Source organism: Otolemur garnettii, unplaced genomic scaffold (assembly GCF_000181295.1).
Source record: "Otolemur garnettii isolate 467f Iridium unplaced genomic scaffold, OtoGar3 scaffold00021, whole genome shotgun sequence".
NCBI lineage: Eukaryota > Metazoa > Chordata > Mammalia > Primates > Galagidae > Otolemur > Otolemur garnettii.
In genome coordinates, this window is record NW_003852416.1 from 1881609 (window position 1) to 1907548 (window position 25940).

General features: G+C 41.9%; 1 protein-coding gene across 6 annotated transcripts in view; it reads right to left on the bottom strand.

The window, feature by feature from the left end:
• The window catches only part of PLPP4 (phospholipid phosphatase 4), a 121791-nt gene that overhangs the window by 13348 nt on the left and 82503 nt on the right, over positions 1-25940 (bottom strand). The window lies entirely within an intron of this gene.

Genomic DNA, 25940 nt, shown 5'->3' on the forward strand with positions numbered 1-25940 from the left:
CAACCCCCCAACTTTTTACCCAATTAGCTTTACAGCACAGTTGGGACTCAGGAGACTGAAGGTTTTCTGCAGGCTTAGCAATGAGTAGTCTTCAACTCTGGCCACGCAGGGAGTCACCTCTAAAACCTGGAAAGCCTTAAACAATCCTTAGCAGTCATTCTGCCATGTGGGGCACGTGTGCATGTGAGTGTATGTGTGAGTGTGTGTGTGTGTGTGTGTGTGTGCATGAACTCCCCAAGTGATTCCTAGGGCAGCCACCACTGGGTGGGCTTAGTAGTTTTTGTTGAAGGCAAATGCTAAAGCTCCCCACCTTCTCTGGACACCAGTCTAATCAAAACCTTCCCCTTGATTGGAACACACTCCCCAGGAGGCAGAGCTCATAGGTAACCAGCCTACCCGGTGACCTGGTCAAACGGGACTTATAAATATCCCTGATGCCAGTGCATCAGCAACCTGAGGAGACTGTGCAAAGCCTGAGCCCCAGCCTGAGCAACACATAGAATCTGTCACAGACGCAGATTCTCCAGATTTGAGTCTGTATCTCACAAAGAGATCTGTGTGCACACCGCGTCTGAGGAGCCCTGCTCTAGAACTCATTCATCGTCTGTAACGGAAATCTCAGAGTCTCTCTTAAGGAAATAATACAAAACACGGGCACAGGGGAAATGTAGAGGTTCTGCTCCAAGTTATGGACGAACTGCATGTGAGCAGCCCAGAGGCATAATAAGCAAACAGTGACGTGTCCGCTCAGTGGACGCTGGTGCGACTATAAAAACCACCGTGCTCGCACAGCAATGTGAAGAACACCAAGGACACAATTAAGCACAAAGCAGGACCTAGATTGCAGGTTCAAGGTAATTATGGCTACGGGACATAGCAATGAACAACCTGTAGCTTTTCCAAATTATCTCTGATAATAATGTGGCCAAAGGGATCTCCACGCTCAACATATACCAAAGTAGAACTTTTTCAGAAACCGAATTAAACCATGTTGCCAGCTCCTTTTGTTCTTTTGTAAGTGGAATATTAAACCAGGCTTCTCCCAGGTATAAAAATGAAGTGAAAGAAGGGGAATGCAACCGGGCGTGGGGCTTGCACTGAAATATTTCTAAGTAACGATTAGCACTCAAACAGCAAAGCAGTGCTGACGTGTGTGAAGTATTCTGTTTAACCTAAGAATATGCGAGAGGCCGCACTGCCCAGCCCTGCTCTAGATGCTGCGATGGGAGGGTATTAAGGGTATTAAGTGATTCACACAGTGTTCTAAAGCAGACCCATTTGGCCACCATCCTAGCAAGCTCAACAGCTTCTTAATTTCCATCCTCATCCACTTTGCTCTGCTCCTTCTATTCATTTGCAGGCTCCCAAGAGGTGTCAGGGTGTGGGAGGAGAGCCAGAGAGCTGGTCCCATTGGCCCTGGCCCCATCCTGAGCTGCTGCAGGAGGAATAATGGCCTTTATTCAGATCAGACGGCTTAGGAAGTCTAGCCACCTAATTCCACTAAATGTGGGAAGCTGTAAAAGAATTGCCCCAGGGCTCTGGAGGGTTAGGATGGAAATCTCTAAGATTTAACTCAGAGGAGAGGCAGCTGTGGGTGTTGCCAAATTGGCATCACTCAGGAAAAGAAGCAGAAAAAAAAAGTAATGAACATAAGGTGAATATCGAGCAGAGATTTTGTGTCCCCATAAAGACATGACTCGCTGTTTTTAAGACAGATGAGTCATTAGCTCTGCAGTCATTACTGCCGTACCTCTGAGTGTCTTCAGGGCACAAAGAAGGGGCCCTGGAAACTTCCACTGCCAAGGTGTCAGGCAGGTGGCTCCAGGTGAGATCCTGGGCCTCCGCTGAGCTCTTCCGTCCCAGGAACTCTGAGGTGACCCGAGTTGGCACCACAGGCTTTGACTCATTCTCTGGACAACAGGTAAAATGTCTTTTCTCCCACACAGAGCCAAATCCACATTGCAATCACTCCAAAATGTTAAGGCCTCTGACTCTTTGTAAAGGAGGATGGATTCTGAGGCACCTTTAAAGGCTGAGTGCACAGCCTAGATCCCAGGGGCACCTGGCGGCAGCCAATCTTCCTCGACACATCCTACTGGGCCTTTGGATAGTATTTTTAAAACATCACTGTATGCCCTTACTTTTCTAGGTGACACATGAGACTCCAATTTCATACTAAACCTTATGGTTGTCACTTTCTCACTGATATTTATACAGTTATTGAACCAACATAACGTCCTTTGACACAGGACTTCTGAGGCGATTCCCTCTGGCCCAGGAGCCACATCTGAGCTGTAAGAATCACTGGTCCTTTGCACTCCTGTTTTCTAATAACTGCCCAAGTAAGAATTAGACTCAACCAAGCCACACTGAATTAAGATGATTACATCGTTCTTTCACTGGCTCTTGTAAGCTAAGGGTTTGGGGACTAGAATGCAGTCTCCAAAATGAGCCGTCCTGCTCTGTAATCTTAGGATGTAGTGGAGACACGGGGGGTGGGGTAGGGACCAGGGTGTATAACCTCTTATCCTAGTGGGCAGCAAGGTAGACAATGTTCATCCCAAGGGAGTGTCTGTCCCTCCCTTTAAACACAGTCCTAGCCTCCAGCTTAAGAACCAAAACCGAGACATAGAAACAGGGCATTGAGCATCTTGGAAGATGGTATCATAAGAAGGGCTGAATCTCTTTATAGCTTGCTAACATGACCATTCTTGCTAACAACAGAATGAGTAGAAAATTCCTAAGCTGATGGGGGTGAGAGGATACTGAGTCCACCTGTCCTAGGGAGTCAGCTTGTTTGTTTGAAAACACACATGCACACGCCCCCCTTTACTACTGATGGAGGGGAGATAGCCAGAGTGCCTGGGGGAAGAGCATCTACCCCTTGTTTTCGGAGCCTGTAGTAGGTTTTCTCGGATGGAAGCTGCGGCTGATGTGTATTTACCTGTTGATCCAGCTGTGAAAGGCAGCGATTCTCCAAACTAGGAAGAAGGCGACAGGTGGGGGCTGCCCCGCCCCTGCCCCGCCCCACCCTGTTTCTGGCCCTTGAGATGCTCACTTGCTGTTGTCAATGAAAGTGACAAGCAGATCACACACTACCAGGAGTCAGTGCAGGATGTGACACCGGGTGTGTCCTACTTGCCTGGAGACACTGACAAACACTCACTGATTCTTCTCTGCAGCCACCCAGACGAATCACCGCAGGTTCCTGCCTCCCCCTCCCAACACAAGGGCTAGTCCCAGAGCAGGCCCAGGTGCACTCATTCCCTTCCTCCCCAGGTGACGTTTAAGCCAAGAGAAAATCTCTGGATCCTAATGATCGCAAGAAATGAGAAAATTGGCACCATAAAGCAAACATATTTAAGAACAAGTGAGCTAAGAGGAAGGCAGCCCCTGCTTTGTATGCTGTATTTTTCACTTTTGTTAAAAAGACAGACTGTGCCCGGCACTGAGGACACAACTACACTCTGACGAGGCCGTCTCTACAAATGTTCCATCTTACGAAGCTCAAAGAGTTAGTATCATCTTTCCTGAGAAAGATGAGCAACATCAGGGGTTGAGAGCATCTTGGGCAAGTTGTTTTCTCTCTCTGGGCTTCAGTTTTCCTTGTAAAACAAGAGGCTGAATCATCAGAGTCAGCACATCACATCCCCGGGGGCTGGGAAGACAGAGACACAAGTAAAGCAGCCGTGAGAATCAACGTTCTCCAGACAGCCCGTCCTTTCAGTCTGTCCTCTGTTGAGCCGCTGCTGCTAAGTACTCAGACCCAAGGCATGCTTTCCTGTCTGAAAAAAAATCAGGGGCTCATTTGTGATGGCAAATGGCACTAACACCTGGCCTCACTGTTGGGTGACAATTGGGGGTGGTGAGGACTGGGGTAAAGCAGAGGGACTTCACCTATTAAGGACCCAGCCGGGTGGCACCTGTGGCTCAAAGGAGTAGGGCACCGGCCCCATATGCAGCCCTGGCCAAAAAAAAGGAGAAAAAAGAAAGAAGACCCAGCTTTGGCTGGCCCAAATAGCTCACTCCTATAATCCCAGCACTCTGTGAGGCTGAGGTCGGGGGATCGTCTGAGCTCAGGAGTTTGATACCAGCCTGGGCAGGACCGAGACCCCCTGTCTCTACTAAAAATAGAAAAACTAGCCGGGCATTGTGGCAGGTGCCTATAGTCTCAGCCATTTGGGAGGCTGAGGTAAAAGGGTCTCTTGAGCCCAAGATTAGAGGTTGCTGTAAGCTATGACACCATGGTACTCTACCCAGGGTGACAGACTGATACTCTGTCTCAAAAAATCAAGATGCAGGCCTGCTTTAGCTCCAGCTGGGGTCTACCACATGGAGATGCAGGCTCAGTGTTTCCATCTGTTTTGATCTTCTGGCCAAAGAATGAAATCCTATATCCATGGGAAATGTCTCCATTTTAAATGTTAACAACCAATCAAAAATTAATACAGTGCAGACCAAGCAGAGTGGGGTCTCTGGGCTGCCAACTTGAGATCTAACTCAAGCCCTGGTTTCTAGCACAGTAGTTTACTGATTAAATGAACTCTGAATCTGAGCTAAAAATTACAGCATCAATTCATCCCTCCTCTCCAACCCAGAGAAAGAATCACTTATTAAGTTTGGGATGGCTTTATTTAAAAGAAGAGGGTCATCAAGTGAAACCGTGCAGATGATTTGGGAACTAGATAATCCATTCAACAGCAGGGGATACCATGTGTTGTTGAAGAGTGTGGCTTTTGAATAATGAATATAGTTTGTCATGAATTTAAAGAAGACAGAGCGTGGCGTGGGGTGCATGGTTCTGCTGCTTAGTCCTATTGAGCTCACCTCCTGGGGCCTCAGTTTCCCCATCTGTGCACAGGGTTAGTAGCAAAGGACTCACAAAGGTATTGTGAGGATTAATGAGTGAAACAGTGTGAAATATAGCACAGTCCTGGAAACAGTGATCGCTCACTAGACATCATCACTATAGTAGCCACTGCTGTGCACAGCCTCAGCTCTGTTTTTGTTTTTTTTATTAAATGATAGCTGTGTACATTAATGCAATCATGGGGTACAGTGTGGTGTTTTCATATACAATTTAAAATTTTTCATCAAACTGGTTAACATAGACTTTATGTTAATTTTCTTAGTTACTGTGTTAAGATGTTTATACTCTACTTTTAGAAAGATTCACTTATACCCTTGTAAGACAAACCATAGAGGTGATCCCTCCAATCACCCTCCCTCCACCCACCCACCCCCTCCTACCCCTTACCCATATTCTTAGGTTATAATTTGGTTATAACATTCCTATGAAAGCTATAAATTAGTTTCATAATAGGTCTGTGTATGTTGGACACTTTTTCTTCCATTCTTGTGGTATTTTGCTAAGAACAACATTTTCCAGCTCCATCCATGTAAACATGAAAGAGGTAAAGTCTCAGCTCTGTTTTGAAAGAGTTTTCAGAACGTCTACTTTTTTTAGTGTGCAGCTCCACAGTTACATACGGTAACTGCGTATCCACTTAGAATTCTAGAGTCAGGTTCCCAGGCTACTAGAACTGGGCTGCCCCGGAGGCTCTCAGTAGATGGTAGTGGGTAAAATGAACGAACTGGAAGACTCACTGTGGAGATATCTTTCCCTTCCCACTTTGCAGAAATCCTGAAGCCTCAGATGACAGGGCAGCCAGCCAGGAGGCCATTCCTGTGCTAAGTGACCCCTCCCTTAGGCTGTCGTTCAGGAGTCCTCAGAAATAGGAACATTATGTTAGGATTAACCTTCATGTCCCTGTGCTCCCAAATCCTTTAATATGGCTAATGTCTTAATTTGTCATTTCAATTTTATAATTTCTCAACTCATAGTTTCAGCCTAGCTAACATACTCATTCTGTTTTCCTTTTCATGACAAAGTATATTCACTAATATTCCAAATCATTAAAAGCTTTCATTTTTTAAAGAAATGATCATTATAACTCTTATGGGGTATGTGGGTCCATAGTACATCTAAATGATTCAGCAGAGCTGCAGGAAGGACAGTTATTTATTTCTCATGAAATTATTGGCAGAAGGTCATTAACACCTGATTTAGTTATCCAACCAGCATTCTAGTATCAAGGGAACATTCTGATCACAAAATTCGTACCCACCGTAATTCTTTTTAAATCTTACTTTTTTTTCCCAATCCATTAACAATGAGATCGTTTGCTCTGAAGTGGGAGACAAAAAGCCTATCACTGCTGGAAGGAAAAGAATTTTCAAAATCCTTGAAATCTTCTGTCGCACCAATAATTTCTTTAATATTATTTTCAAGGACAAGAGTTCACTGCAACAACTGCAATTCAACAATATTAAAAGTAACAATTAATTCAACTTGATAATTTAAAAGAAAGAATTTGGGCCCCTATTTATCTGAAGTGTCCGTACACAAGTCCTTTTCTTTTCACGCACATAGCTAGTTAGACACAGGTGCGCTAGGTAAGCTCCGTGATGGCAGGACTTATGCTAGAATTTCACATACCGAGTAGCACACAGAGGGTACCTAATGAACGTGTTAATTGGAGGAAGGGCTGGGCCCACTGGTATCCTGCTGCTTCACGTCTTCATTCATTCTGTCAACACCAACTTATTAATGGGCAGTGCAGGCCAGGCACTTTGCTGGGCCCTGGTGAGTGAAATGTGCATAAGATCCAGTTCCTGTTCTGGAGGAGTTTTATTTAGGGAAAAGATTGGAATAACAAGAGTAGCTCCAAGAAGGAAGGAAGACTGGGGCCTGGAGGACAAACAGAGGAGAGAGTGTTTATGATAACCTCCGTTATCTGGAATCCAGAGGGTTAAATTCACTCAACTCTGCAGCAGAACTGACTGTGATTCCAGGTATGGTCAGCGTGGCAGTCAGCCTCGGGTAGGATTATTACTGTAGTCCTACCAGCTGTAAGATTTAATAAGAATGAGCATGTTGGTGAAATGCTGAATGCTATCTGCTAGGGTGAAGGAGATCCAGGTGGACTCTATGCACCCTGGGGAAGCCCATACCACATGAAGGTCCTACCAAGAGGGACAAAGAGAACCATCTTGGCCCCCCAAAGGAGGCTGGGTAGCCAAGCAGACTTGGTGGACACAACCCCAGGAATGTGAAGTGAATTGAGAGCCCACAGCTTGTGGGAGGTTGGAGTGGGGAGTCGCTTCTGCAGCAGAGCCTGGTGGAGGTGGATAAGCAGCATCCTGTTCCTGTTTGTGCGACCCAGAGTGAGGTTCTTGATGTCTGAAATGTAGCCGTGCCATCTGCAAAATGGACAAGCCAAAGGGTGCCCAACAGAGCAACTAGACGGAGCATGATGGGGCGTCTGGATATGCCGGACAAAGTGCCTGGCGCACACTGGGTCTCATCCCATTTGCCTTCTCTGTGCTTTCTCTCTGTTATGCTCTTTCTTAAAATCACTCTGTCTGCCCCAGTAGGAGACAGGGAAGAGGAAACAGAGCGAATGTGCACCTGAAGGTCACTGGGATGTGAGCTCGTTGGCACCAGGGCCTTGTCTGTGTTTCTGCTGCCATTGTACGGCCACCCAACATCACGGGCAGTGGCAGGCACATCACTGGTGCTCAACAAACACAGGTGAATGTACAAGATAATGACACGAGCAGGATACACAAATACTGGACCAGAAGATGTACACCCTCATGGCTTTGTGGAAACACAGTGACCAGCGTCCCTCTTCCACCTACTACCTGCTACACACTCAAGTCTCAGTTGAATGTCACTTCCTCGGGGGAGCTCCTGGCCCACCAGCAGGTGTGACAGATTTGTTTTGCACTTTCTACCTGCTACTCGCAGCACTGGTCACCACTATTTTTATTTATGTGATTGTCCAGTCTGTCTCTCTTTTACTAGATTCTAAACTCCAGGAGGGCACAGGCTATATCCCTGTGCTGGTTCTTACTAGATGCTAAAAAAATGCATATACTGAATGAATGGATGAAGGCCCAATGATTAGGAAAGGTCTCACAAAGAAGGTGGCAGGGACGCACCCAGTGGAGGGGGAGAAAGGATGGGGTCAGGCTTGGAATTGCACTGGTGCCAAATATCATAGGAGATGCAGGTGAGCTGGGGCCTGCACCAAATTCTTCTTTACCATGACCTATCCTCCTGCTATCTACACAATCTTCTTTCTCTCTCTCTCATACATACACATTTCCCTGGGCTCCTCCTACAGTGATGGTCCCAGAATCCTCCCGGACCTTCAGAACAGGGGCCCCTCTGTTCTCCAGGGACAAAGGCTTCTTCTCAGAAATCTGGGCCAGACTCCAGGGAACACGGTACAATGCCCCCAGAGCTCTTCAATAAGATGAAGTTATAGAAAGGGAACCAAGATGAGACTCTAGGGTCTGAGGACAGGGCAGTGGGATAGTGTTTCACTGAACATGAGGAGGAGGGAACTGCTGAGTGGAGTGGGTGCCAGGGGCATTCATCACAAGGTGACAGGGGGCTGCCCCCACCTGCCAGGCACTGCACATGGAGCGATATCTACCCCTTCCCATCCCCAGAACAACATAGCGACCTAGTTAGTCATCAGGCCATTTTATGGATTAGAAATGGAGGCTCAGAATGTACAAATTATTTACCTAAGTTTGATGTAGCCCTTTAGAAGCTGTGAATGCCCTTTGAATAGAGCAGAAATCACAGATGCTTCTAGCATCAATGCCATTGCAAGGCTTCTAATGGTTTGCTTTATACTCCCAGTGGGAATGTGCCCATCAGGGTCACCACTGAAGCCCGAGGACCCAGAACACCACCTGACAATAAAAGGCACCAATACATGCCGCCCAGGTGAATGTATAAACAGAGACCGTCATTCCACAAACATAACCAGACCCTGTTAAGTATCCTGGCAACAGCAAGTCAAGGTCCATGAGAGGTTATGTCCTAACCCCGTCTCCAGACACCTGAGCCAGATGAGAGTTCCATGTCAGCACGGAAAGGGCTGTGCAGCTGTGTTTGAGAGCAGGCAATGGGGAAAAGGAAAGGAACCCAGAAGCCCATAATTACCCTGAAAGCAAATGTCAGAGGCAGGAAATGCAAACAGAAGAAAGTAGACGGTAAACTCCTTGTGCAACCACACTTTGTGTCTGAAAATAAGAGGATTTTGCTCTGGAAGTGAGAACCAACTCAGGCAGCACGTGCAGGAAGTGCAGAAGATGAGGAAGAGCAGGTGGTAGGAAGAAAACCTGGGAAGGGGAAGAAGGTGGCCGTCCAGCTACGGCCTGCGGGAGGCACCAATACCAGGAAGGAGGGGAAGAGCCATTACAAGGAGGCTTAGGGACGTTTAAATAACAGAGGCCACCTGCCTCCCTGCCCACCCCACACTACTTGATGGAAATCGCTTATGAGGGATCATAAACATTAGTCCTTGCCCTAGAGAAAGCTGTGCACAGTCACAAAGACAGCAAGTGGTTGTGCCTGTCAGGGCTCCCCAATCTACAGAAGGTCTAATCCCCGGACTCCCCAGGACGGCTCTTCCTTTCTTTAGCTTTGGTGTTACAGCAGGATGATCTGAAATATAAGCACAAGAATAAGCCTTCAAAAGGGAGAAATTGCCTTTTTGCAAAATACCCTTAGGGGAGCTGATAAGAACCTGGGCAGGATTCAGATAAAGATAATATTTTAATGAAAAATGATTTTAGGTTCCCGCCAAAGGACTTTAGCAGAGCATAAATTTGATTATGGCAAGATCTGAATAGTAATGCACACCTTTGAGAGACTGACAGAAAGGCAGGGGCACTGATTGCCCTGCGCACCCTGGGGCACACAGACTCCAGAAGCCCTTGAAGTCTTAATAACCCCTCCAGCCCTGCTATCTTCTAAAAATGCCTGGCCTCAATTCCTCCTTCCTTTTATGAGATGTTAGGCCACCTGCCTTGGGACTTGTTAGGGGAAGGCAACCCTTCTAACTTGCCACTAACAGCCTTGATGGAGGCTGCCCAGGAAGGGAATAGAAACAGAAAGATCACCTATATGGTCTGTCTAACAAGGGTACAAGTGAATTTTTCTAGAACTAGAGTATAAATGTTTTAACACAATAACTAAGTAAATGACACAAAGTCTATGTTAACCAGTTTGATGAAAATATTTCGAATTGTATATGAAAACACTACACTGTACCCCATGTTTGCATTAATGTACACAGCTATCATTTAATAAAAAAAAAAAAAAGAAAGAAAAAAGAAAAGAAACAGGCTGTGCCTGAGGAAGATCTGCCACCCGAGGTGTCTGGCGCAAATGCTGACCAGCAGGACAGTCTGTGATGAGTACTGGCCACGTGGCCCACTCAGATCTTCTCTTAAGTCTCGGATACGTGGAAAAGGGAAAGCAAGGTGGCTTCAAGCGGCCAGTGTGAGCTCGGCCAGGCCACTGTTGGGGTCACTGAAGGAAGGTGCAGGGCAAGGCAGTCTCAGAAGCCCCCAGTGCCTGGGTGGCTACAGAGACAGCTTTCTAAGCTTTCCCCAGGTTCATTCTGAAAATAAATCCCCCATCACCAAAGTCCAGCTATGCACCCCTCATATACCCCAAGGAGACCCGGCCATAAACAGGACAAAGCGCCTGGGGGATGTGACACGAGCAAAGGCCGTCTCCCCATGACTAAAGCATCCAAATCGAAAAAGATGCTCTGCACATTCATATGAAAACTGTGGGATTTTTCCAAGTCTGGCGGGCCACTTTAAATTTGGGAACGCAAATCTGTTGCATTTTCATCTCTCATTACCTCTGTAGACACTGCTGATTGGTCAAACAGAAAAAAGCCAACTTTAGGTTCAGAATCCTCCTCAAGATTTAAGATAGCACTACAGGCAACAAACTAAAATATAATTGCTGGCATCTTTTAAATCATTCAATCTAAGACAACACTGTCGCAAAAACAGAACTCTTCTAGGTGTTAGAAGACTTGAGTTCCAACTCAGTGAGGTACCCTCTTCAAAGATGTCATCTACTCACCAACTGGGGACAACAACATCTGCCCCCCTCGGACTCGATGTGTGGGAAAGTTCTTCATAAACAGAATGAAAGGTGCTGAGAAAAGCTGAGGAAATGGAAATGTAGAAACATGCAATGTAGATGCCGTCCTCAAACCCAGGCATGTTCAGTTCTAAACTCAAGTTCAGTCCCCTTTTTCTAATACAGAAATACTTCACAATTCCCAAGCCTAAGGCTTCTATTTCTAGCCTGCGGCAGACTATTCTCTTGTTTGAATAATTAAATGCTGCAAGAAATATAAAAATAATCTTTTAAACATAATACTGTATTGACACCACGAGAAGAATTAAGGAAAGCAAAGTTCCCCATAGTGACAGGAAGGCAAGAACCTTCTAGGGTAAAAGGAAACAGGACAGCCAAACTGGACCCCGAGGGTGTCTGTGGAGACCTACAGACCAGCTTCTGCTCTGCTGTCTCTGTGGGCGTGGCAGAGACAAAGTCTCAGTCTTCACATTCTGTGAAGAATGTAACAGAAGATCCCTGAATAAATCCATGACTCCAAAGACTATACAACCTGCCCTTGAGAAGGGAAGAACATCCAGGAAACGTGTCTATCTCCGTCTTTGTCCTGTGTGGAGAGATTTTATAACTGCAAGCCAACTCTCACGGGCTTTTGCTGTCAATTCATATTCTTCATATGGACTAAAAAGTACCTTAAGTGGAGGATGAATTTTGAGTGGTTCTGGGGTAGGCAGAGCTCTCGGGAAAAACCCTTCTTTGGAGGGCTTCACCTTCAACTCAGATATCAAAATATTCACCAAAAATAAAGTAAGAAAATATAAACACAAACTATTTCAGAGCATCATGAATGAGAACATACAAGAAAAACAGACTCATAACAACTTCAGATATTACAGTTACAAGGCACAGAATATAAAATAACTATTTATAATATGACTGAAGAAATTATAGAGCAGTTTAAACATAAAGACAGAAAGTAAGCATTATAAAACAAGTAATAAACTACCCGGGCGTGGTTGCTCACACCTGTAATCCCAGCACTGTGGGAGGCTGAGGAGGGAGAATCGCTGGAGCTCAGGAGTTCAAGACTCACCTGAGCAAAAATGAGACCCTCAACTCATGAAAAAAGTAGAAAAACCCAGCCGGGCGTCGTGGCGAGCGCCTGTAATCCCAGCAGCTTCTGGAGGCTGAGGCAGTGGGATGCCCACAAGCCGGAGTCTGAGGTTGCAGTGAGCTACCAAGCCACTGCACTCTGCTCAGGGTCATAGGGTGGGACTCTGTCTCAAAAAAAAAAAAACAGTAAGAAAGTAGATTTTGTAAAAGACCAAATAGAATTTCTAAATGACATATATTGTAGTGATTAAATTTAAAAACTCAACAGGTAGACTAAACAGCATGTGAGCTGAACAGAAAATCAGTAAATTGAAATATAGACCCAAATTTTGCCCAGAATCCAGTTAAAAAAAAAAGATATGAAAAATAACAAAGGAAAAGTTTAGTGAACTGAGTAAAATGGTAAGTCTAACAAATGTGTTGCTATATTTCTAAAGTAGAGGAAAAAATAATGGAGAAAATGGAAAAGAAACAATATTCAAATAGATAATGGCTGAAGATAGTTCAGAATGTTGGAAGACATAAAACTGAGATTCACAAAGATCAACAAATCCCAAACAAGGTATGTCAAGGAAAATCAATACCTAGACATGTAATAATAAAACTTTATGACACACAAAAAGAGCAAGGTATTCAAAGTATCCAGAAGGGAAGAGAAGAATAAAAACTTACAGCTGACGTCAAATAAGCCCAAAAGTTGAACATAGAAGACAGAGAAATATTATCTTCTAAGTCCAGAGAGGGAGTAACTCTCAGACTAGACGTCCATAATGAATAAAGCTATCTTGCAGGAATTAAGTCAAATAAAGAAAACTTAGAAAATTAAAAAACACAGAGCATTTGCTACCAGAAAAAAAATCAATAAAGGAATTGTAAGGGATATTTTTTAGGCAGAAGATGGAAAGGCTAAGATAGAAAACAGAATGGTAAGCAAAAGTGTCCAGGTTAGGTTAAACTGTGCACAGTTTGGTGGCTTTGTATGGGGAGGTGCAAGAAAGAGAAATCAGGCTAGAATTAAAACACTGACAAAACCATTAAATAATTTAGAATGTATTGATCAGAGCTAAAGCATTAAAAGTTTTTACCTTGTTCACAAAGAAGAAAAGATACTAACTACAGACTATGCCAACTATGTGTGTTAAACTAGAAGTTTGACAGAACTTTCAAACAAAGAGGAAAATGATGAAATCAGACCTGAGAATAGCACAAAAATGGAGATGAGGTATATAAAGAATGATGTAAATAAATTCTGATATATGAATGAATAATGACAAGAAGTATAACTGAAATTAGCTCTCCAACTAAAAATTTAAAAATTACATACATGAAACACGGGGCACAAAAAAATCATAGGATAGAAAAAGATTTGAGACAAAGACAACCAATAAAAATCTGGTGCCAATATTAATGTCAGGTGGTTTGTATTTTAAAAAGCAGTCTGATAGAGAAAGATGGTCATGATTTCATTACAAAAGTGGTAGAACATATAACAGGAAGTATGATAATTCTAAACTATGTTCAACAAATAGAAATCAAAAATGAACAAAATTACAAATACCATAGAACCATACCATTTACTACAATAGTGAAAATTTTTAATATATACTTTTATAATCAGTAAATAATAATTCGAAAAGTTAGATATGATGTGTAATATTTGAACAGTAAAAATTAATAGGCTTCATCTACTGGATATATAACAACTTTCTGTCCAGTGATCTTAAAATTTACATTCTTATAAAGCCACATGGAATATCTATAAAAACTAACCATATGCCAGTCCTCTAAGCTACTCTTGAGAAAAAAGAATTGGTTGTTTTTAAATCACATGATCTGACTATAATGCAATTAAATCATTTGAAACACATAACAAGAAAAGCATAGTATGTCTAGAATTTTTTAAAAGTTATTCTAAACAACTTATGGGCCACAGAAGAAAATAATGAAAATCATAAAATATTCACAAGCAAATTTAATGAAAACAATATGTATTACAACTTATGGAACACAGCTAAAGCAACGTTTAGAGGAAAATTTATAGCCTGAATTTTTTGTGTTATAAAAGACTAGCATTATTGAGCCACAGTTAAGCTAACTTAATAACTATTAAAAAAAGAACAACATAATAAATTCAAAATTGAAAGAGTAAAATAAAATATTAAAGAAAAGAGCAAAAAATAATGAGAAGCAAAAATAACAAGGTTCGAGGCAAAAATCAGCTCTTTGGAAAGACTAATAAAATACATTAACCTACACAATTGAATAAAAAATTTTTTGAGAGAGAGAAAGCACACATATAAGTAATATAGAAATGAATAATGGAGATGTTAAATTGAAAACAGATGGATATTATAAAACAGTTTACATCAATGCATGTGAAAGTTTATATAAAATGACTAAGTTCCAAAAATAAATAGAAATTAGTAAAATACTTCAAAAATATTTTAAAACCCAAGAGTTTTATAACCCCAGGTAAATTGATTCAATATTTTAAAATTTAAGGCCAATTGTTTTATAAGCAGAATTGTCAGATATCCTAAAAGGAAATTAATCATCTTGCATAGATTCTTTACAGAGAATTAAAAACGAGGGATTATTTCTTTTATGAAGCTTCTCAACTGTGCTGATCAATTCTTATGTCTTCCCATTTATGTTTGATCTATCAGTCAAATGTACATTCTGATTTTCAACTACTTTCATGCATTCTACTCTGTAGGTCTTATACTTTTCTTTTTTGTACTTTTATCTTATTTTGGTAACAGGGATTTGAAAACCAGACAAGTCTGGTACAAGAAATCAGAATTACAAACTAATGTCACTCAAAACATTTTCAAAAGTCTTAAGGAGAGTATTGCCAACTAAATCTAGCCTTGAGTCCAAGGAGAATACATCTTAACCAAGGTGACTTAATTCCAGTAATTAAAGCAGGTTAAATATTTTAAAAATTGATTACTATAGATTGCCACATTAATATAGTACAGGGAAATACACTAGAACCTCCATAGCTGACCACCTCCCTATCTTGACCACTCCTCAAGCTGACTCATTTTCATAGGCATGCACCACATGTACATATCAGTCCAGTAGGCTTAATTCCTTGTGTTCACCCCTCTGTATGTGGACCAGTTTGTTACAGTCCAGTGAGTGCTCAACTTACAGAGGTTTTACTGTATATTACCTTGTTACATGCTCAAAATTCAAAATTAGTTCTTAAAAAACTAGAAGTGGAAGTAATCTGATAAAGAATATCCACCAGAAAAGGCACACTTCATAGTAAAATGTTTTAAGAATTCCCTAAAAATCAGTAACAGGACATGGATGCTGTCTATCCTCACTTCCAGAACATTGTATGTGGTGTCACAGCTTGTAAAGTAAGACAAGAGAACTAAATATAAGGTTTAGGAATAGGAAAAGAAAAAGATAAAAGTGTTGTTATTTGTAGTTGGTATAATTTTCTATGTAGAAAAGCCCAAATAATGTATGGATAAGTAATTAGAATTACTAGGAGACTTTAGCAAAATTTCTGCATTAAAAAAATCAATATAGCAAAGTCAGCTGCATTGTTAGACACTAGAAAATAATTAGCCAGAAAATATAATTAAATAAAAATACAAAATTTATGATAGCACAAGAATATAAAGTAAGAATATAATAAAGTGAAAATTCTCTAAAGAGAGAAGAAAGTACTAAAATTATGTTAAAACCTAAATAGACAAATATACTATGTACTTGGATAGGAAGGTATCATTTCTCTCCACATTGAACCATAGCATCCGTAAAATTCCAAGCAAAATCTCCATAAGGGTTTTCATGGAACTTGACCAACTAGCTGATTCTCAAGGGCTGAGACTAGCTAGGACATTACTAATTTTTACATTAGATTTATTTATCCTGAACTGGTTGGCAGCCACAGCCACAGACTTCAAGCTACAATCCACAGCAAACAATTCCACTTTGTTTTATAATGTCAGGACTTTCCCCTAGTTCTGGGGAGCACTCCCAGCATCAGTAGGTGGGATCCCATGATGTTATTATTGTATGGATCCCATGGTGTTATTCAGGGTTCATGGTAATGCACTAAACACAGTGAAAGACACAGTGAGAGGCCACTTCATTTTTTACTGTAATACAGCAATTTACTGGAGAGACAAACTGCTCACATGAAGATGATTAGCATCACTCTGCGTTTCAAGTAGACACTCAAAACACTTGAGAAGGGACAAAGAGAGAGGTTTCAGGGGGGTGGGAGAAAAGCCTGGTCTGCTGCAGAAGGATGCCTGGAGGGTCCATGGAGACATTATGGGGACACTGTGGTCAGCACTGTGGTCAGTCCTCACCAAGAAAGGGAAGGAATGTGGGTATAAGGTACCCTAGGTAATCAATGACCAATAGAAAAGAGTGAAGGTGCCCAGAGGTGCAGAGACCAGTGAAAGAGTTACAAATAATTCCAAATGGAGAGAAAGGGTATTTACACCTGTACACTGCCTGTGTCTCTGTCTCTTCTCGCTCTTCCTCTTCAGAAGCACTCTAAGCTTTATCTAGTTGTTCTTACAATTTCTCTTGGCTATACTAAAGCCTGTGCGAAGTTACCTTGCTTTCCATGCACGCTGCCTGTGCTGCTCCAGTTTTACTCTTGGTTTCTACAAACTTTTACTTTCTATTCCTTCATGCCTCAGGAGAACTTTCTAGTTCCACTGAGTAAACAGGCCAGGCTGACTGGGTTGGGGGAACCAGAACCCCAGACCCTCAACAACTGCAATAGCCATAGCAATTATTAGAGTAGTATGATATGTTTTATAGTTAATTTTTTGTAGTTCTGATTTAGTACTTCATTTTATGTTTATTTACATTCCCCACAACTGCAAATGATGTCATATCTGGTATGTGTTTAAGTTTTGATAAATTTTAACTTTTTATGACAGAATTACAATATTTTATGGTAGTAAATGATAAAACAGACTTGAATATGTATATATTTTATGCATTTGTGACATGTCTTACTTTTTCTTAATTTTTTAATAAGGTATACAGTTCCTCTGTGAGAGGAATTCTAATTTTTTCTAGGGTATACAGTTCCTCTGTGACATTTTTCAGATTGTTGCAAATCTCCAAATTTTTTTCTCAATATATTTATTGAAACCATTTGCATGTAAGTGGATCCGTAAACTTCAAACTTGGGTTGCTCCAGGGTTATCCATACACACACACACACACAGGCAAAACAGCAGAGTATGCACTAAGATGCTAATGCTGGCAACCTCTGGGCAGTAGGAATGTAAGTTCTTTTAAAAAGAAGCATGTTTGATTCTCTGTATACCCTAATTTCCACAGTGTACATATACCCTTTCTTTAATAGTAAAAGGATTAAAATAAATGAATGAATATATAAATGAAAGAAAAAAGAAACACACAAATTGTGGGAGGCCAAAACAACAACATAAAGAAAACAAAGGGACCAGCACAGACAGGGAGAAGATGTTTGTCCCAAATGTGACCAAAGAACTAATATCCAGAATACTTTTTAAAAACCCTAATAATTAATGAGAAAAAAGCAGACAACCTAATTTAAAAATGGGCAGATGGCATGAAGGTATACCATAGAAATCACGAAGATCCATTTTAAACTTATGAACAGGTAGTCCAGCTCATTAGCCATGAGGAAAATACACATCACAGCCACTGGCAGCTACCATCACCTCCTCCAGACAGGCGGAAACTAAATTCTGAGCAAAGGCTGGCAAGATGTTTATGCAAAGGGAATTCTTATAACTTACTGGTGAGAGTGGAAAAACAGTTTGACATTACTTATGAAACTTGAAGATAAACAAATGACCCAAGAATTTTCCTGCAAGGAATATATCTGAGAATTATGTTTGGAATAAGTCCACCAGGAATTCACAACAACACTGTTTGTAATAGCTCTAAACTGGAGATGACCTAAATGTCCATGAACATGAGAATGGTTTTTTAAAATTGTGGTACAGGATACCTTAGAATACCAAAAAGCTATGACAATGACTAAACTCACCCTATGTACAGAAGTAAATACAAGAATCTCAAAAAACAACAGTAAGCAAAAGTAGCAAATCGCAAAAGAAATGTATTCAGTGTGACTCCATTTACATAAAGTTCAAAAACCAGAAAAAGCAAGCAAGATATTACTTAGGAATGCATATGTGTGTGTGCATGTGTGCGTGTGTGTAAAACTACCTAGAAATGCAAAGAAATGATTTTTAAATGCTCAAGACAATGGCCATACAGGGTATGAGACAGATAAGCCACCAAGGAGGGTTATACAGAATTTCTAAGGGTATAAGTTATACACTATTTCCTAAACCAAGTGGTGGGTACACAAGAGTCTGTTTTCTATCATCATTTAATATTTATTAATATTCTGATTTAATGATAATATTTAAGCCAGGGGTCCTTAAACTTTTTAAACAAGAGGCCAGTTCACTGTCCCTCAGACGGTCGGAGGGCCAGACTGCAGGCCCCGGGACGAGTTGGCCGCTAAGCAGGACAGGCAGTGGCGGCAAAAACACCCAACGGGCTGGATAAATGTCCTCGGCGGGCTGGATGTGGCCCATGGGCCGTAGTTTGAGGACATCTGATTTAAGCCATACAAATACATTTCTTATATGATTTCATACGTTTTTCACTGTTAACTATCCTGGTTAAACAGCTGAAGTGTACTAAGAAAATTTTGTGCCTAGGAAAAAAATGCAGAATTAGAGTCGCCACCAAACTGTTTACTGTACAACAGGAACTTCGCAGCCATTCATTTGGGCATCTAAGAAGTACATCATTTTAAAAGGGAACATGTTGCAGTCCCCCAACCTTGCTTCACTGTAAAAGTTTAATTGTTAAAATTCCATGATCTCAGCGATGCCCTGAACATGCTGAGGCCTCGCGTGCCAGCCAGAGCAACACGCTGATGACCTTCAAGTATTGAGGATGGTTTGCAGGGACATTAACTATTATAATTATGCATTTTTGTGACTATAGAGATTTGATTAACTGGAAAACAGAAGCAATGCTCCTCAAGAAAAAACAACTAAGGAAGCTTACCCAAACATCACCTTATGATTCAAGTGCAATGAACTCTGACTAATACTTAATTACAAGAGGCGTTTGGAGGCTCAGAGTAGAATAAGACATGGCATTCTCCTGAGGCACCTGATTGATTTCTCAGATTACAAAATTCAAGCCACTGAGAATTCTGAAAACATTGATCCAGCAAGAGAGAGCCCAGGGAGCACTCAGGGCTTGTGATGAGAATAAATACAGAATAAATGAAAGTGGCCAGGTTGCTTGTTACTGATCTCATACCAGAACATATTTCAAGCTTCGTTGCTGTTTTATTTTCTAAGGTAGCTATTTCTTAAGGGTGAACAGACAAACTTCATCCCTTTTTCTCAAAACACCCGCAACTCTGGCCATTTATAATGACTGCATGATTTGCACAGGCTCAGAAAAACACAAAGCTAGGACTTGGATTATTTATTCTCTCTGAAAATGATTAGCAATGAAACATGCCCCATGAGTATGAAAATAAAAGACTTTGGTTACAAAATTTTTGAGGAGGAAAACAGCTGCATGAATGATGATTGGAGGAGATTCCTTTGCTGACTAAAATATCCCAACTCACACTGATGCAGAGTGGCAGCTAAGACTAGGTTTTGCATCCCACCTTCACTACTTACTAGCTGTGTGACCTCCTTACATACTTAACCCTCTGGTCTCTCCTGCAAAGGAGATTAATAAGAATATTGATATCCTAGGATTTTCCTGAGTATAAATAAAACAACACATACGGAATATTTGGTGCATGCCTAACATACAGCAAGTGTTAAAAAAAAAATGTAACAATATTTTGGGTCTACTGTCAGTAGAAAGCCTCTACATTTAGTTAAATATACTCAACAGAAGCCTGGACTTTTGCTGTGACCTTTCTATTATGAGGGGCATGCTTTCTATTATAAATGTCCACGTCATGTAACCTCCTGCCCATGAAATAGGAACACGCCCTGTGTGTACAAACAGATGCTCAGCCAGAAATAGTTCTAAACCAACTGTTCTACTCCCACTGTGATTTTTAACATGGGAGAAAAGAGAACAAACATCAGAAAAATTCAGTGATGTTGATACCGGAAAAGTGGCGCCCCAGCCAGCTCTGCCGAGTGGGGCTGGAGGACCTGCCACCTCCATCTTGGCAGTGTTGATGGTGGCAGCCAGCAGAGGAACCAGCAGGCTGGAGCAGGCTGGAGCAGGCTGGAGCACAGGCAAGCGAGGGGAGCTTCCCTCCCCCACTGGAAGCTCCAGTAGCCAAAGGAACCGGACACAAGCAGGGGAAGACACTGGTGATTCCTCTACTGCATCCCTGATTGGTCCATTTTCAAAGCCCGCTCCTGATTGGTCTGTTTTCAGGACCTGAAAGCTCATTGGACAACTGCCCCTATATAAGCCCCTGAGCAGAGAGCCCAAGTGCAGATCACAATAGACCTCTGAGGAAGAGAGAGCAGAAGAGCAAGAGCTGTAACACTTGTATCCTGCTCTGCAAGCAGGTTTGGCTCTTTGTAAGAGCTGTGACACTTGTATAAAACCTATCTTACTACTGATCCTGGTCTGCAAGGTTTGGCTCTTTGTGAGAGCTGTAACACTTGTTGAATAAAACCTAACCTACTGTTGAACCTGTGGTCCCTTGATTCATTCATCGAATCGTTGAGACCAAGAGCCTGGAAATCCAATATCAAAAATCCGGTATCAATATCAGCTACCTATTAGCTTTAAGAGAGGACATCTCTAGGACTATAAGAATTACTTCCCAGGGCACTAACAGACCTTCCTATGATCAAACATTACTTTCATAGGAAAGCTATAACCCAATTTTAGCCCAAGAATATGGGGAAAGGGGAGAGGGGGAGGGGTGAGGAGGGAGAAGGGGGGTGGAGGGAGGGTGATTGGTGAGATGACACCTATGGTTCATCTTATAAGGGCACATGTGAATTTTTCTAAATGTAGAATGTAAATGTTTTAACACAATAACTAAGAGAATGACATGAAGGCCATGTTAACCAGTTTGATGAAAATATTTCAAATTGCATATAAAAACAGCACACTGAACTGCATGACTGTATTAATGTACACAGCTATGATTTAATAAAAAAAAAATTCAAACAGGAAAAAAAAAAGAATTACTTCCCAGGGCACTAAGGGACCTTGCTATGATTAAAAATTACTTCCAGGAATCTCTGCGACATAAAGAAAAAAGAAAGTTACCAAAATCCAAATAATAGGAAGATATTGTGATTTGTTTAAAGAAAAAAATATATAAAGAAGAAACTGGAATTCTGGAAGTTAAAATCAAAAACTTTTGATATTAGTCTCCAATAATATTCATAGACTGGAGTGTGTGGTCTTCCAACTGCCCTCACCATCATCCTAAGGCAGGGAGGGGAAAGGGCCAGTCCTGCAAGCCGCAGGCCACCAATCTAAGAAAACAGCAGATCAGGGCAACAGCCACACCTACACCTACAACTCCACCCCAGGGTATACAGAGCTGAGATAGGAAACTGGCAGGCTAAACTTGTTACAAAGCTGCAAGACATGAACCCAAGTCTCTGACAAAAAAGGAAAAGAGGAAGCAGTGAAGAAACCAGTTAGTACACTAACAGAAACTCCCAGTGGAGTTACTTCATATGGTGTGAAAGGAATGAATGGGAATCTCCGATTTCTACAAGTCTCTGCCCTTTTCCCCCCAGAAAAATACATAAATAATTCATCCCTCATTTAGCATATAATCAAGAAGTAGCCATAAACAAAGTTTGCCAGCAAGGGACAGGTGCTACTGTATCTATGGGGTAGCCTGCTTGCTTTTTGTTTAGTAAATGTTGCTTTCCAACTTAAGGCTCACACTTGAGTTCTTGCCTAAATAAAGCCAAGAACCCATTTGGCCTTCAGGCCAGACCCCAGTTTTAGGTTCCACTTCCCCCTGTCAGAGCCAATTAATCTCCTTGTAGAATCCTTCCTTTGCTATCTCTCCCTCCTTACCACACCAGAGCCCTTGAGAACAGATGTCTTTATTCACCTCGGGATCCTCAACAAACGGAGGCAATCAATAAATGTCTGCTGGGTTAATGAGTGAGGTGCCAAGCAACCTGCTCAAGGTCATGGCTGGTAAGTGATAGATGCAAGATGCATTCATTCATTCATTCATTCAAACAGGCACTACCCAGACAGCTGCCAAGTTCTATGCTCTGTCTCCGTCACCCAGTGGGTCTTAATTTAATAAGGTCACACCTGAGAAGTGACCACCTGAGAAGCTTAACAGGCTAAGGACCAGAGAGGACTATTCTGGAGTTTCTGTAGATGGCTACAAAACAACTAAACTAAAAAAGCATTGACACCAACCTGCTCAGGGACCTCTGGTCTCGTTTCCATTCAAGAGCCTTTCCAGATGACTTGGTTGAAAAAGATTGAAAAGTGAGGTACCAAATAAAGTCGTGTGATGGTGGCAAGAAATCAAAGTCCTTTTTATCTGAGCAGTTTCATATCCCCTGTGCTCAAGGCAAGGAAAATATGAAATGTGATTCTAACATTAAGGAAAAAAGCCAGTTGGGGCCATCCACCCATTGGAAGCTCCTGCACTACTCAGATCAATCACAGGAAAAAGGCAAATTATTTTCAACCTAACTATGACAGCCTAAGTTCTATGAGCCAGATTTTCCCTCTTATTCTCTACAGGCAAAAATAAGAGCGTTGCTATTTGGGATCTGGTTAGTTTTAGTGTTTTTAGTTGACATTCCCCTTACTGGTATTTTTCCTACTCCTTCCCACCCTCACTCACCAAATTTGCCCCTCACTTTAACCTGACAGCCTCTGAAGGTTATCAGCATCCCCCAAACTTCTCCTCCAAAGTAGGTTTGGGGCAGGGAAGACTGATGTGTGCTGCCCACCCAAGGCCAGCAGACGGAGCAGCTGCCTTGGAAGGTGCTGGGAGACCAAGGGGAATGTCCATGTTGGGGTCACAGCTCAGGCCACTGTCTGGTCCTCTCAGGCCAGTCTCTCCACTTCGCTCTGATCTCCAGAAGTCTGAGACACCCACAAGCATCAGGAGACCCCAGGTGCACGGAAACCCAGGTTACCATCTGAGCCAAACAATCTCACTGATGCAGATAGCTACTTAGAGTGAATCCACGAGAGAGAGAGAGAGAGAGAGAGAGAGAGAGAGACAGAGAGAGAGAGAGTGAGCAACATCATATGTTAACTAGCCCAAGAACATTTTTGAGATTCCAATGTGAAAAATTAAACTACATTTTATGAAAATTAATTTATTTTACCTTATACTTGAGTTATAAGGGTAATTAAGCTGATTTCTAGAACAAGGAATAAATCAAGTTTTGACTGTTTTTGAAATTATTTTGAAACTACAATGTACCACAGCACAAGCACAACACCTTTTTTTCTCAAAATCACCAGAAGAATCTTTGTTTCACAGAAATATTAATATTCATCAATTTTCCTCAATTACATTTCATATTCCTTTGACATCTGGATCCATCTCACCTGAACCACCTCCACTGGCTTCACGCTAATGAATTTGCCCCCTTTCCGCTGTTAATTGGTCTAACTGCCAGCTCCTCCTTTGTCAGTAGGTTCACCTGTAATTCCAGCCACTCTGCAACACCACATTCACTGATTTCACGAAATGCTACATCTTTCTCAAGATACAGTTTTACTTTACCATCAGCTTGCCATGAGTTTGCACCATGCTATTTCTCTTAACCTGTTAGGGCTGCTATAACTAAATATCACAGACTGCACCGCTCATTAACAAGAGAAATTTACATGTCACAGTTCTGAAGGTGAAGTCCAAGGTCAAAGATTTGGTGCCTAGTGAGGCCTCTTTCTGTTTCATAGATGGGATTCTCTTGCTGTGTCTTCGCATGGTGGAAGGAGCAGGGAGTTTTCGGAGCCCTTTTTTCATAAGGGCAGTAAGATCTCTCAAAGACCTCAGCTCCTAAAACCACCACATTAGTGATTAGGTTTCAGCATGTCAATTTGGAAGGGACACATTCAGACCACAACCACTGTCATATTAAAACACCCAATAATCAGCAAGAACTGAGCAGGGAGGAGAAGTTCCCACTAGGATTTGGCAGAAATCGAAGCCTGACAAGCAGGTTAATTTTAGAGGTGGCCAGTTCATTACTATGTATTTTCTTTTATGGCACGCTGACTTTGGCTTTCCCACGCTATCTCACAACTGCAAAGAATCGGAAGAATCAAACCATAACTCGAATGTTGAGACCCTACTGTCCACACCCCTCCCAACCGCAGTGTGTGCATGTGCTGTCTATACTGGACCACCCAGCAGGGGAAGAGAATTTTAGCTGTGAGGACTCAACTCCATTCACTGCAGCCTTCTAAAACTTCTTCTGTGTCAGTTCCACCAGCTCCATTCTTAACATTCAGCTCCTTGAGGACATATGGAAATCAGCAAAGCTGTTACGCCTTTACAATCACTGATACAAGCCCACAGCTTTGAGGAAATGAGGCTCGAGGGTAAAAGTCTGTTTGTGTTCTGCAGTGCCGAAGTGGGTCATGATTCCATAAAATTCATTTACCAAAAAAAAAAAGCAGCAGTCCCGCCACTTGTCAAATCAGTTAAAACGGTCCATCTGGTCCACCAGCCAGACCGCTTCCCTGGGAAGGAGCACAATAGTATATGCATGAGGGACACAGGAGTATGCTCATTGAATTTAAACAAAAGTTCTTGAAATTCCCAAGACATTCTTTTTTGATGGCCACTAGTGATAGAATGAGGATGGATAATGTCAAATAGTCTTGGAATCAAATCTGATTCCAGCTGTCTACCCAGAGGAGGGATGATGATATAGAGCCTTGATTTCAGTGTTTCATCCATTAGATAAAGAAGCTAGGATTCAGGAAAGGTCATCTAACTACAGGCAGCCACACACCTGAGTTTAGAGAAAGCTACCTTTTCCCTGTGATAATATTAGCATTTGTCAATGACTAAGAATCTGGCATGCCACGATTTAGGAAAAAATGTGGACTTCACAAAACACACATACTTACCACAGTCACCATCATCACCACTGGCTGGGGCTGTTGGGGTATGAATTTTATTATAAAGGGATTAATTCAACAAAAGTTCAGATCCTGCTATGTGCCTGGTCGGGTACTATGCTCAGAGACAGACTTATGGAAATAACTATAATCTGTGAAAAGTTTCAGGAAAGGAACAATAGGCTTTTGGAACAGAGAATGATTGATGGGTGCAGGGGAGACCCCACCGTACATAAGTCTGAAAAAAGAGAAGCAGCTGGCTATACTCAGAGCATTGAGTGTCCACGGCAGGTATCAGCAATGGGGGTCTTGACGAGGAAGAGCCGGACACCACTGAGGAACTGTCAGAAGGTCAGCACAGCTGGGATGCAGCAGGTCTTGAGGCTATAGGATGGGGCCAACGCTGGATTTTTACAGAGCTTTTCGGAACCTGGTAAGTCATTTGAATATTATTCTATGAGTCTTATTTTTATCTCCAGAGTTTTATAAAGCAGCAGAAAATTGGTTGGTTGCTGTGCGAACAGCTGGGAGGTGAGCAAAGTGGAAATGGACGATGGGATTTAAGACCCCCAGTGAACCACTACACTGGCAGACAACCAGTGACCTCAGGTCACCCTATTATTTTACAAGGTCATTTCAAATACTATTTAAATGTAATCACAGTTCACAGACTGCTTATTTTTCAAGGTAAAATAAATACCATAGAAAAGCTTTCATCAATTACCATGCTGTTCTTAAATATATTTGAGATTCTTTAATATGTGGCCGT